We start from the raw sequence: 13,954 nt of genomic DNA, 5'->3' as shown, positions 1-13,954 counted from the left end.
CTGAATCACTTTGCTGTATACCTGTAGTAACATTGTAAATAAACTATACTTCAATTTAAAAATTCCAGGAAGTTCCAAAAAGAAAAAACTATTCCAAATTCTGAAACATTTCTGACTCAGAGCTTGTGGCAATCTGGGGGATGCTTGCCCCACCCATTCCATAATCTTCCTTCTTCTTCTGGGAATTGTTCTCAATTTCACGGAGCTGGGCCTGAACCTGTCCTGCTACCAGCTCCCCCAACCAGTCACAGATAATTTGATTAGGGTGGATATCTGACCCAAATCGGGCCAATCAGATTCTGCCTGTGGGAATTTGGAGTTGGGACTCACAGGTGCTTGTCTCCTTCGGTTGCTGGCGCTGAGGCAGGTGAGAGGTAGCCTTCTTCAGCTGCATGTCTGAGAAGCAGAGAAAGCTAATCTGTAGAGAGAAAAAAAATGAAGCAGGTGTGAAACAGAAACGAGGGGCAGGCTTGGGAATGCGAGATGCAGACCAACAGCAGGGGTAGCAGCTTCAATCCTGACTGCCTTCCGGTTTCCGGTTCGAGTCCTAATTGCCCTTTCTGCCCTTGAGTTCTGTGACACACCACCACCATCTTGTAATACATTCCTACATTGTGTTAATACTACCTAAAGTGGGTTTCATTGAATTACCTTAACTAAGACAATAACATAACTATTTTTAGTGCAGGAAAAAAATTTTTAGACTCTGAGAATGGACATACAAATCAAATTCCCAAGAGAAGGCTGATTTATTGATTTCCGTGCAGAGTAACTGCCAGTGGGACCAGAATACTCCCACTTACAGGTCATCCTGTTCTTTCCCAGTGGGGAAATCTACATGGGAAGCCACATTATAATGAGAAGGCAGCTTGATGAGTGTAGACGAACCAGATAATTAGGGGATCTGAGCAGACTGTCTGCATGTGAGGATGGCCGCAGGCACTTTTCCCCAGGTCCAGGATGCGCCAAACCTGCCGTGTGGTGTACATATGCGCACGTGCTAGGGCACACTTGGAAAACAGGCCACCTCATGAAAACCAGTTCACCCCAAAGCCAGGTCAGCTAATGAGCCATTTACCTTAAATGAGGATTTGTTAAAACATTTCATGTGTGATGGAATGGTTTCCACAGCTTTCTGAGTATTTTCCCCCTAAGGTGACTGGTAACTGTTTTATGTTATATAGTTCTGTTCCATCTTTTTTCCTTTTCTTTTCCCTTTCTCTTCCCCTCCCTCTTCCCCTTCCTTCCTTCTTTCCTTCCTTCCTCCCCTACTCCCTTCCTTCCTTTCCTTCCTTCCTCCCTTCCTCCTTCCCCCTCTCCCTCCTTCCTTTCTCTTCTATCCCTATTTCAAAGATAATTTTGCCCATTGGTCGAAGGTTGTCCACCTTCTCACCTTTATCCATGCTCCCCCCAACCTCCCCCCTGCCCATCATCTCCTAGAGACCAAGACTGGAGGTTGAGTCTTCAGAGGTGAGCTAATGAAGACCAGAAATAGTGTCCAATAGAGAAAATGGGTGGAGTGAATCTAAACTAGACTGTGGGGTGGGGATGTTGGAGGAGGAGATGAAGGTCAGGAACCAGACCCTCCAGGTGACTTGAAACACCAAGATCAAAGCAGCAGGAGCAGGACCTGTCAACGTGAAATCAAACCTGGAGTCCAGGATGACCAAGACACTGGATTGAAGGGAGAACAGGCAGAAAGCAAGTGAGGAAATAATAACAGTTGCTCTGTATTTCCATTCCATTAACTATCTCAGACTTCTCTGTTTCTTTAAAATCATATTATGTGTCTTTTGGAAAATTTTGCGCAGTGTTGAATTTGCATAAATCTGGAGTTGCTCAGCTCAGGGAGTGTTTTTACTCATGATTCATAGACTTTATCCCCTTTTTAAAACTTCTCCTTCCTGCTGCTTCTCAGACATTTGTGTACTAGATTTCATTATTAAGCAAATTACCACAAATCCAGTGTTTATTGCTGTGTAGTGAGGCATTTCTGTGTTGACAGGGAGAGTGGAAAGATGAGACAAGTTCATCAGAAACATATTAAGCTCTATTGCACTTTATATTTTGTGACATCTAAATGATGAAGTAACACTACTGGACAACAAATATTAACCCACATATTATTTTTAAAGCTTTTTAAAATCAAATAAAGTGAGTTTTAACCAAAAAACTTTGTTTCCACCATAATAATGATATATATTTGTATCTGTTTCCTGTTGATGCTGTAACTAATTACCATAACTTAGTGGCTTAAGATACTGCAAATTTCTTTTTTATTTTTATTGAGATTGTATGATTTTCTTTTTTAAAAAATTCGTATGGAAATACAAATGACCCCAAATAGCCAAAGCAATCTTGAGAACGAAAAACGGAGCTGGAGGAATCAGGCTTCCTGACTTCAGACTATACTACAAAGCTACAGTAATGAAGACAGTATGGTACTGGCACAAAACCAGAAATATATATCAATGGAACAGGATAGAAAGCCCAGAGATAAACCCACGCACATATGGTCAACTGATCTATGACAAAGGAGGCAAGGATATACAATGGAGAAAAGACAGTCTCTTCAATAAGTGGTGCTGGGAAAACTGGACAGCTACATGTAAAAGAATGAAATTAGAACACTCCCTAACACCATACACAAAAATAAACTCAAAATGGATTAAAGACCTAAATGTAAGGCCAGACACTATCAAACTCTTAGAGGAAAACATAGGCAGAACACTCTATGACATAAATCACAGCAAGATCCTTTTTGACCCACCTCCTAGAGAAATGGAAATAAAAACAAAAATAAACAAATGGGACCTAATGAAACTTCAAAGCTTTTGCACAGCAAAGGAAACCATAAACAAGACCAAAAGACAACCCTCAGAATGGAGAAAGTATTTGCAAACGAAGCAACTGACAAAGGATTAATCTCCAAAATTTACAAGCAGCTCATGCAGCTCAATATCAAAAATACAACAACCCAATCCAAAAATGGGCAGAAGACCTAAACAAACATTTCTCCAAAGAAGATATACAGATTGCCAACAAACACATGAAAGAATGCTCAACATCATTAATCATTAGAGAAATGCAAATCAAAACTACAGTGAGATATCATCTCACACTGGTCAGAATGGCCATCATCAAAAAATCTATAAACAATAAATGTGGAGAGGGTGTGGAGAAAAGGGAACCCTGCTACACTGTTGGTGGGAATGTAAATTGATAGAGCCACTATGGAGAACAGTATGGAGGTTCCTTAAAAAACTAAAAATAGAACTACCATATGACCCAGCAATCCCACTACTGGGCATATACCATGAGAAAACCGTAATTCAAAAAGAGTCATGTACCACAATGTTCACTGCAGCTCTATTTACAATAGCCAGGACATGGAAGCAACCTAAGTGTCCATCGACAGATGAATGGATGCAGAAGATGTAGCACATATATACAATGGAATATTACTCAGCCATAAAAAGGAACGAAATTGAGTTATGTGTACTGAGGTGGATGGATCGAGAGTCTGTCATGCAGAGTGAAGCAAGTCAGAAAGAGAAAAACAAATACCGTATGCTAACACATATATATGGAATCTAAAAAAAAAAAATGGTCATGCAGAACCTGGGGCGAGATGGGAATAAAGACGCAGCTCTACTAGAAAATGGACTTGAGGACACGGGGAGGGGGAAGGGTAAACTGGGACAAAGTGAGAGAGTATATGGACATATATACACTACCAAATGTAAAATAGCTAGCTAGTGGGAAGCAGTCGCATAGCACAGGGAGATCAGCTCCATGCTTTGTGACCAGCTAGAAGGGTGGGATAGGGAGGGTGGGAGGGAGGGAGATGCAAGAGGGAAGAGATATGGGGGTATATGTATATGTATAACTGATTCACTTCATTATAAAGCAGAAACTAACACACCATTGTAAAGCAATTATACTCCAATAAAAAAGTTAAAAAATTTTTTTATTAGAGTATAGTTGATTTACAATGTTGTGTTAGTTTCTGCTGTACAGCAATGTGTATCAGTTACACATATACATATATCCACTCTTTTTTAGATTCTTTTCCCATATAGATCATTACAAAGTATTGAGCAGAGTTCCCTGTGCTAGAGTATGTCCTTATTAGTTGAGATAATGCCAATTTATTATCTTACAGATCTAGAGATCAGAAATCCTAAAATCAAGGTGTTAGCAGGGCTGTGCTTCTTCCGGAGGCTCTAGTGGAAAATCTGTTTGCTTGCCTTTTCCAGCTTCTAGAGGTGGCCTGCATTCATTGGCTCACAGTCCCTTCCTCTATCTCCAAAGCCATCAGTGAAGCATCTTCAAATCTCTCCCTGACTACAACCTCTGCTACTGTTATCATATTGCCTTCTTTCTCTCAAACTCCTGCCTTCCTCTTATAAGACCTATGTGATTACATTGGACCACATAATCCAGGATAAGCTCCCTATCTTGAGATCCTTAATTTAATCACATCTACAATGCCCCTTTTACTGGGTAAGGTAACATATTCACTGGTTCTGGGGATAAGGATATGGACATCTTTGGGGAGTCTATAGAAATACTCATTTATACTATTTGGCCTATCATAATAATCACTCACAGGCATTAATAAAATACATTTCAGAAAAACAGGAAAATATAATTCATGGCTCGACTACTGAAAGGTAAATATAATGAATATTTCCTTCCATCTTTTTTTAAATGAACAGTTTTACATAGTTATGATCATGCAATGTATACGTATGTATACAATTTGAAACCCTGTTTCTTCACTAAATATTATATCATAGTCCATTTTCCATGTTAGTACATAGCCTGAGCAAACAGTTTTATTGACTACATAGTATTCCATTGAGTGAATATACCATATTTTACTTAAGCCTTTTCTTATTGTTTGGAAATTAGAAGTTGTTTTTAATTTTTAAATATTATAAATAACTCTGTGACAAGTATATTTGCTCATAAAGATTTTTGTGTTCATGTTTTTCCTTGGGGATAGATTCCAGACATGGAATTACTTTATCTAAGTCTTTTTACAGCAAATGTTTTTCAAAGAGTTTATATAAAATTTCAGAACTGTCAAGATATATATTAGTACCCATTTTACTACATTCTCACCAGCACCAAACAAAACAACAATCATAATAATAACTTTGCCAATCAGGTAGGTAGAATAGATGACTTGACTTTTGTTTTAATTTGCATTCATTTGTTTACAAGGGAGACAACATTTTCTCATGGGGTTATTTGCTAGTTATTATATTTCTTTGATGAATTATTGATTCAGGCCTTTTACATTTGGGGGTCAAAGTTTTTTTTTTTAATTTTATTTATTTATTTTTGGCTGTGTTGGGTCTTCTTTGCTGCACACAGGCTTTCTCTAGTTGCGGCGAGCAGGGGCTACTCTTCGTTGTGGTGTGCGGGGTTCTCATTGCGGTGGCTTCTCTTGTTGCGGAGCACAGGCTCTAGGCACGCGGGCTTCAGTAGTTGTGGCTTGCGGGCTCTAGAGTTCAGGCTCAGTAGTTGTGGCTCACTGGCTTAGTTGCTCCACGGCATGGGGGATCTTCCTGGACCAGGGCTCAAACTTGTGTCCCCTGCATTGGCAGGCAGATTCTTATCTACTGCGCCACCAGGGAAGCCCTCAAATTATTTTTAAAATTAATTTGTCTAATATCTATACATTTTAAAAGTTTATTTAATGTTTGTGATATTTGCTATAATTATTTTCTGTCTCATTTCTATACTTTGTAAGTTTTAAATTTGTACATAGTCTAATCTATCCATCCTTTTTTCCACCTTTTTCTTTGCTTCTTTCAAAGTCCTCCTGTCCCTGCAGCAACATGGAAGGACCTAGAGATTCTCATACTAAGTGTAGTAAGCCACAGAAAGACAAATACCATAGGATATCACTTGTATGTAGAAAAAAAAAAAAGATACAAATGAACTTATTTACAAAACAGAAAGAGACTCATAGACATAGAAAACAAACTTATGCTTACCAAAGGGGAAAGGTGGGGGAGGGATGGATTAGGAGTATGGGATTAACAGATACACATTACTGTGTGTATACTGAATCACTGTGCTATACACCTGAAACTAACATGATGTTGTAAATCAGCTATACTTTAATTTAAAAAAAAGCTAGGCTAGTTTTTTCTAAGAGACTGGCAAGGGCCCGTCAGGTCAACCTCTAATTTGAGCCTAAATGCCAATCTATAAGTTGGTGGCCTAACTGTATACATGAAGGAAGGAGCACAAAATGTGTTCTGGGCTGAGCATGTGAAGATGAAGAGTCAAGCCTTACTTTAAAATTAAATGTTATTTTTATTTCAGTGAATTAAAAGATACTTTTATTGTTTGCAAAAAATCCTCCTGTCCCAATGGTTAAATACACAGTATATTTAATATTCTTCTAGCTTTTCTTATGGTTTAAAAGTGTCTCTTTAATCCACCTGGAATTTATGTTGGTATGAAATCTGTGGAGAGGATCTCACTACGTAAGTCCCCTACATATGAACCTTCAAGTTGCGAACTTTCAAAGATGCAAACATGCATTCCATCAACGTCAGGCATGAGTGAAACTGCAGCTTGTCCCCCTTTCCTATTGCTGACAGTCCTTCAGCTCTACCATCTCCCACTTCCTCTCCCTCCTCCAGTCAGTAACTCTTCTTGCCTGTTCACTCGATGTCAGCCCCTGTATGCCAGCTGTTGTACTGTACTACTGTACTTTTCAAGGTACTGTATGTAAGATTAAAAATGTTTTATTTTTTGTGTTTGTTTTTTTTATGTATTATTTGTGTGAAAAGTATTCTAAACCTATTACAGTACAGCACTATATAGCCAATTGTGTTAGTTCCGTACTAGGCTAACTTTGCTGGACTTACAAACAAATTGAACATACGAACGCACTCTTGGAACGGAGCTCGTTCATATGTAGGGGACTTACTGTACCTGCTAAAATTTTACCCAGAGGAGAGGCCTGATTTGCACTTCTGAGTTCTTTGCACTGAGCCATCTGCCTTTTCCCTCTTCAGTGAAAAGAAAGAAAAGTGACAGAAAGGTGTGAAATGCTATGTTGTTTTCCTAGTCATAGGGAATAATCTCCCCCTTTTCTGAATATGTCCAACCTTCTCCAAATATTCTCACCTTCTGATTAGTATTTAAGCTTAAAATTGAAACCAGTAGCTTTAGATAAATTGGCTTAAATATATTGAAAGTACTCAAAAGTGGGCAAATAGAAAAAAAAAGTCAAACTTTTAAAAAGCATTGGAAACCATTCTATCAGACATGAAATATTGTATATTTGATAAATATAAATTCTGGATGAATGGGTTTAGGTAAGTTAAGCAAGAGCTGACAATCTTTCCTCTGGACAATAATTAGACCAGCACTGTCCAGTGGAAATAAAATGTGGGCCACACATGGAATTTTATACTTTCTAGTAGCCACATTAGAAAGGTAAAAAGTAGCAGGTGAGGTTAATCTAAATAATGTCTTTTATCTAAACCAATATATCTGAAATGATATCATTTCAACACATAATCTATGTTAAAATTCTTGAGATAGTTTATATTCTTTTTTTTTTTTAATACTAAGTCTTTAAAGTCCAGTGTTTATGTTCCACTTATGGTACATCTCAATTTGGATTAAACTCACTCCAGATGCTCATTAGCTGTGGGGCTAGTGGCTGTCCTCTTGGATAGAGTAGCTCTGGACACAATGACACATTTTGGCTGCTGGGCTTTTTTCCTACACTCCATGCTGAACAACCTTTAAAAAATGTCTTTTTTCAGGGCTGAATATAGTTGATTAGCTTTTGGTATCATTTGGTTACAACCATTTTAAACATAACCCTTCTCACATACAGATGGCCAATAGGCACATGAAAATATGCTCATCATCGCTAATTATTAGAGAAATGCAAATCAAAACTACAATGAGGTACCACCGCACAACGGTCAGAACGGCCATCACTAAAAAGTCTACAAATAGGGAGTTCCCTGGTGGTCCAGTGGTTAGGACTCTGTGCTTTCACTGCTGAGGGTGTGGGTTCAATCCCTGGTTGGGGAGCTAGGATCTCATATGCCGTGCAGCGTAGCCAAAAAAAAAAACAAAATTGCTGGAAAGGGTGTGGAGAAAAGGGAATCCTCTTACATTGTTGGTGGGAATGTAAATTGGTGCTGCCACAGCAATTCCACTCCTGTGCATATATCTGGAAAAAACTATAATCCAAAAAGATACAGGCACTCCTATGTTCATAGCAGCACTATTTACAATAGCCAAGACTTGGAAACAACCTAAATGTCCAAGGACAAATGAATGGATAAAGAAGATGTGGTATATGTACGCAACAGGATACTACTCAGCCATAAAAAAGAATGAAACAATGCCATTTGTAGCAACATGGATGGACCTACAGATTATCATACTCAGTGAAGTAAGTCAGAAAGAGAAAGACAAATACCATATGATATCTCTTATATGTGGATTCTAAAATATGACATGAATGAACTTTTCTATGAAACAGAAACAGGCTCACAGGCATAGAGAACAGACTTGTGGTTGCCACGGGGGAGGGGTGGATTGGGAGTTTGGGATTAGCAGATGCAAACTATTATATATAGAATGGATAAACAACAAGGTCCTACTGTATAACACAGGGAACTATATTCAATATCCCGTCATAAACCATAATGGAAAAGAAAAAAAACATAACTTCTCAAAAGAACTTGGGTGTTTCCCAATCTTTGCAGCCCTGGTTTATAGACAACCTCTTGGTCACTCTTTCCATCTCTCTGACTCTTTCTCCCTCAGCCTCTTACCTCCCACTCATCCCCCTCCACTTGCAGAATAAAAATAGCTTTATTACTTTTTTCTGATTAAAAAAGTAATAATTATGTTTATTGTAAAAAAGAAAAGAATCAGGCACTCAGAAGGAAAAACAAAGAAAGTGGAAATCAATTTTAGCTTATTACAGAAAGATAACCCATTAATTGCATTTAGGTAGCTCTTTTTTCAGTATTGCAAACATACATTTATGAAAACAGAATCATACAGCATATGCTATTTTACTTTGCCCTTTACAAATAATATATCATGGATATACTTGTGTTCAGAAATATGGATTGACCTCACTGTTCTTCATGGCTGCATAGCAGCGTTCCATACATGTATTTACCATGTTTATATAACTGACCTCCTAGTGTTAGACATTTGGGTCATTTCCAACTTTTCACTCTTACAACTAGTACATCAGAGAACATCCTTATACATATTTCTTTGCATAAGTATTTCATAATTTTCTAAGAAGACATTTCTAAATTAGGTTAAATTTTGATACTGTGAATGGTAATATGTACCTGGTAGTAGCTCCTTGCCTCCAAGATGTGCCAGTCATGAGAGAAGCCACAGATAGTCCTGTTCTCCTGCTGGGTAAATGATAGGTTTGCACTTCTCTATACAGGGAAAGGGTTAGGTTGTCCTTCAGAAAGATTATGTAATTTACATTTTTATAACCGAGTGTGAGAATATTTGTCATCCTGTATCTTCACTGGCACTGGGTAATAGCAATCCTTTCTAATCACATCCATTTTACTTTGAATCTTCCTAATTTTGCTTGTAAAGTTCTAGAAGTACTTTGACATTGACTGTAACATATGGAGAGGTTCAAAGTTTTGAGAGAATTAAATTACATGCCGAATATCTCTAAGTGACTTCATGTAAGTAAGAGGGGCTACCTTGGTGCATCAAGCAGGGTGGGCTTGGTTGTGCCGAAGTAAGAAACAACTCAAAACCTATTTCTCGTTTGTGATCCATATTCAGTGCAGTTCACCAGGGGAGTTTTGTTCATTATAGACACCAGGCAATTCAGGCTGACAAGAGATCCAATCCTGTGTCTAGAATCACCTCATCAGGTAGAAGGGGACCTAACAGATCATGGTCTGGCTCTTGAAGCTTCCACCTCACCAGATACAAGGCACTTCAGCTCACATTTCATTTCCCAAAGCAAACTACAAGAATACACCCCACTTCCAAGGGGATGGGGAAGTGCAAACCCGTCATATACCCAACAGGAGAACAGGGTTATCTGTGAGCTTCCCTAATGCTTGGCACATCTTGGAGGAAAGGAGCTACTACCAGTACATGCTATTATTCAAATGTCACAGATAAAAAACCTGAGAGTTAGTTTAAGAAATAGCTCAAGATCACTTAGTAGGTAAGTGGCAGTGCTGAGACTGTAGTTTAGGTGCGTATAACTTAAAACACACGCTCTTGGTACCACATTAACCTCTTAGGAGCACCTGCAACATTTCCAAAAAGAAGTCCAGCTTTCGGGACATACATCTCTTTGGAGTCATCCCTGGAGCTGTTTTCATGCTCCTTGCTTTCTCAGTTGGCACATCAAACATGTCACTGTGCCTAGTCCTTTGTAGGCCTTCCTGCTTCCCATCTGACAAACTCTGTTCAGGGTCAGTTCTCCTGTGTGGCCATAGTTCTGCAAAAGTGCCCACTGTGATGTCCTTCTCCTAAGGCATACACTTTGGTACATCATTTGTAAATATAGCAGTATCATTGCTTTGGGGATGTTTTCTTGCAAATACCCTATGCTCTGATCATGTTTCAGTTCAAAAGAGGTGAAAAGAACATTGTTTTGGACAACTGCGCAGGTCTTGATAATTTACAAGTGTCTTGTCTGTGCACATTTTCTTTTATTTCTTGGCTGCGTTGGGTCTGTTGCTATGCGCAGGTTTTCTCTAGTCACGGCAAGTGGGGGCTACTCTTGTCTGTGGTGCATGGGCTTCTCATTTCGGTGGCTTCTCTTGTTGTGGAGCACAGGCTCTAGGCACGCGGGCTTCAGTAGTTGCAGCACGCAGGTTCAGTAGTTGTGGCATGTGGCCTCAGCAGTTGTGGCTCACGGGCTCAAGAGCGCAGGCTCAGTAGTTATGGTGCACAGGTTTAGTTGCTCTGCGGCATGTGGGATCTTCCCGGACCAGGGATCGGACCTGTGTCCCCTGCTTTGGCAGGCAGATTCTTAATCACTGCACCCCCAGGGGAGTCCCTGCATTTTGTTTTTTGACAATAATATTCTGGGGGAAGGAAACTAAAATTTCTTGGGAACCTATTGGGTGTCAGGCACTGTTCTAAGCATTTTCATACATTTTTATCCTCATTTATTCTTCATAACAACACTCTGAGGGAGGGATTATTATTCAGGAGTATAACTAGCCAATCAAAGAGGATGATTAAAGTAAAAAAAAGACATCTGGTCTTGGATTTCTGAATAGGGATAATAACACTTTCTTTATCATGGCTTCCCTTAATTACTCTCATGGGGAGTTTTTCAGCTTCTGCAGTATATTTATAATTTCTAAAAGGTGTGTTTGACCATCCTTGTAGGATTGGAAATGGGTATTAAGGCTGCAAATAAAAAAACTCAACCTATCCTGGCTTAAGCAATAAAAGGGGAATTTATTGGCTTATGCAACTAAAAAGCACAAGGATAGACAGAGCTTCAGGTATAGTTTGACCCAGAGGCTTGATACTAGGTCCAAATCTCACTGTTTCTTGGTACTGGTTCTCCTTATATTGGCTTCATCTTCAGACTCTAAGTGGTGGAAAAGAAGGTTTTTGGTAGCCTTTTGTCCTCGTAGATTTAAGTCCAGTAGAAAAGAGCATGTATTTCTCTCCAGGAGTCCCACAGAAGTTTTATTGTATTTCACTGGCTATGTTTAGGTCGAAGTTTATCCCTTAAGCAATTACTGTGGGGTGGGGACTGTGATGCTGTAATTGATCAGGTCTGAGTTTATGTCCATCCTTGAAACTAGGGATTAGTCACCTTGCCCTTTGCACAGGGACTTCATGAGAGTGAGGGTGGGTTCCAGAGATTAAAATCAGAAGAAAGTTATATGCATGCTGCATAGTGAAAACAGCTGATACCCAGTACAAACAGTGCTTTAAAATGATGCGCCCCCTTTTCGACCCCTTAGAATAATTTACAGTATAAAAAGGTTTTCATGTGATACAAGCTTAGCTCACAAGTTTACTTTGAGGATAAAGAAAAGTGTTCTTTAGAAGATAAACATTTATCTAATAATCACTATGAAACATGAAAACTTTATATTTTTCCTCAGCTATCAGAAAGCTTAAAGCTGTGTTAGTGTTCAATTACAGAGACTTTCTCTTCCCAAATTCTTACTACAGTTATTTATCTTATCTTTTTAAAAAGTAGCTTTTTTTTTACTTAAAATGAAAAGAAAAAAATATATTCTTGCAGAAAAATTGGAGAATACAGAAAAAAACAGGGATAATCATTTTTCTATCTTTTTTCCTTGCGTTTATGCCATAATATTTTTTTCATGTGCAAAATTGGGATAATGCCATGCATACAACATAACTTTTTTCATTTAACAATATATTGTGAATATTTTGCCATATTTTAAGATATTATTATATGTGATTTTTAACGATTGCTTACTATTCTCCCAACGGATGTACCACAATTTACTTACAAATGTGTCCCAACATTTTTTCCCCTGTTATATAATATAGCAATGGACATCTGGCGCTGTGTACAGCTGCAGTTAATTCCTTAGGATAAATTTTAGAAGTGGATTTCTCCCCCAGAAAAGTTGTACCGCCATATACAGTTTTCATAGACAATTTTTTTTTTTCCGAGCTGGCAGAGAAGTAAAAGAAATATCAGTAGTTTATTGCTACTTTGCACAAGAACACCAAGCTGCATACATTTAGTAGTTTCCTGGGAAAGGTCACCTGACTGACTGTTGAGCTGTTCTTGAAAAGTCATTTGGCAGTTCCAGTTTTCCATCTGCTTTCTCATTTAGTGGGCAAAGGGCATTTTTTCCCCAGATGACTATTGCTATCCTGTTTTGAAGTCATATGAGGCCATTAGTGCTTTATGACCAACGTTTAGAGGGAGCACCCTACAAAGGCTGGCAAAATCCTCAGGATACAAGTCAGAGCAGACTTCCTGAAGGAGGCAAGTCTTCAGTGGGGAACTGTATTCGGGTAGCATCAAGTAGGCAGAGGAGGAGCAGACTGTATCTACTTTGCAGGGGCAGAGACGCTTTGGAGCGCCCTGCCATAAACCAGCATAACATAAAACTACTGGTACACAAAAGGAATAAAACTGAAAACTTAAGCCATTTTCCCATCAGTGAACAACATGCTTTTTTTGACCAACAGTTTATCCTCCTAAGAAGCCTCTGTTTAGAGTGTTGCCAGTATCAGCTATGTACCTTCTATGGGCTAGGCTGACCTACATTCTTTTTTTTTTTTTTTGCGGTACGCGGGCCTCTCACTGCTGTGGTCTCTCCCGTTGCAGAGCACAGGCTCCGGACGCGCAGGCTCAGCGGCCATGGCTCATGGGCCCAGCCGCTCCGCGGCATGTGGGATCTTCCCAGACCGGGGCACGAACCCGTGTCCCGTGCATCGGCAGGCGGACTCTCAACCACTGCGCCACCAGGGAAGCCCCCTACGTTCTTTTTATTAAGGAATGAGATGACTATCTTAGGACATTTATGAGCTGGAGACTAGTGAAAGGAATAGTCTTTGTTTACTTTTATTCTCTATAGAAAGCATTGCTGAGCAACATTCAGATATGACCTGTGTTGTTTTGCAGCTCTTTACCCAAAGTGGGGTTGTTCTGGAAGTTTGAGTAGTCTAGGACCCCCTGGCTGGAATGGCCCACTTGGTCTTAGGGAGTGAAGACAGAAGTCATTTGCCTGCAGCTCTTGGCCAAGTCCTCTGAACACTATCAAGCTCCTTTGGTTACTACCCCTGGGGAACAAAATGGAGTGTTCCTCTGTTTGATGTAGGCAGTCCCAGCAGGGAGGCTTTCTCTACCCTTAACAAGAATATTTAAAGGACAAGTGAACATAATTTTTGGACACAGAGAAATTATTACAGAAAGTTTGCATCCATT

Source organism: Pseudorca crassidens, chromosome 9, assembly GCF_039906515.1.
Source record: "Pseudorca crassidens isolate mPseCra1 chromosome 9, mPseCra1.hap1, whole genome shotgun sequence".
Lineage (NCBI taxonomy): Eukaryota > Metazoa > Chordata > Mammalia > Artiodactyla > Delphinidae > Pseudorca > Pseudorca crassidens.
This window is presented reverse-complemented; position numbering follows the sequence as displayed.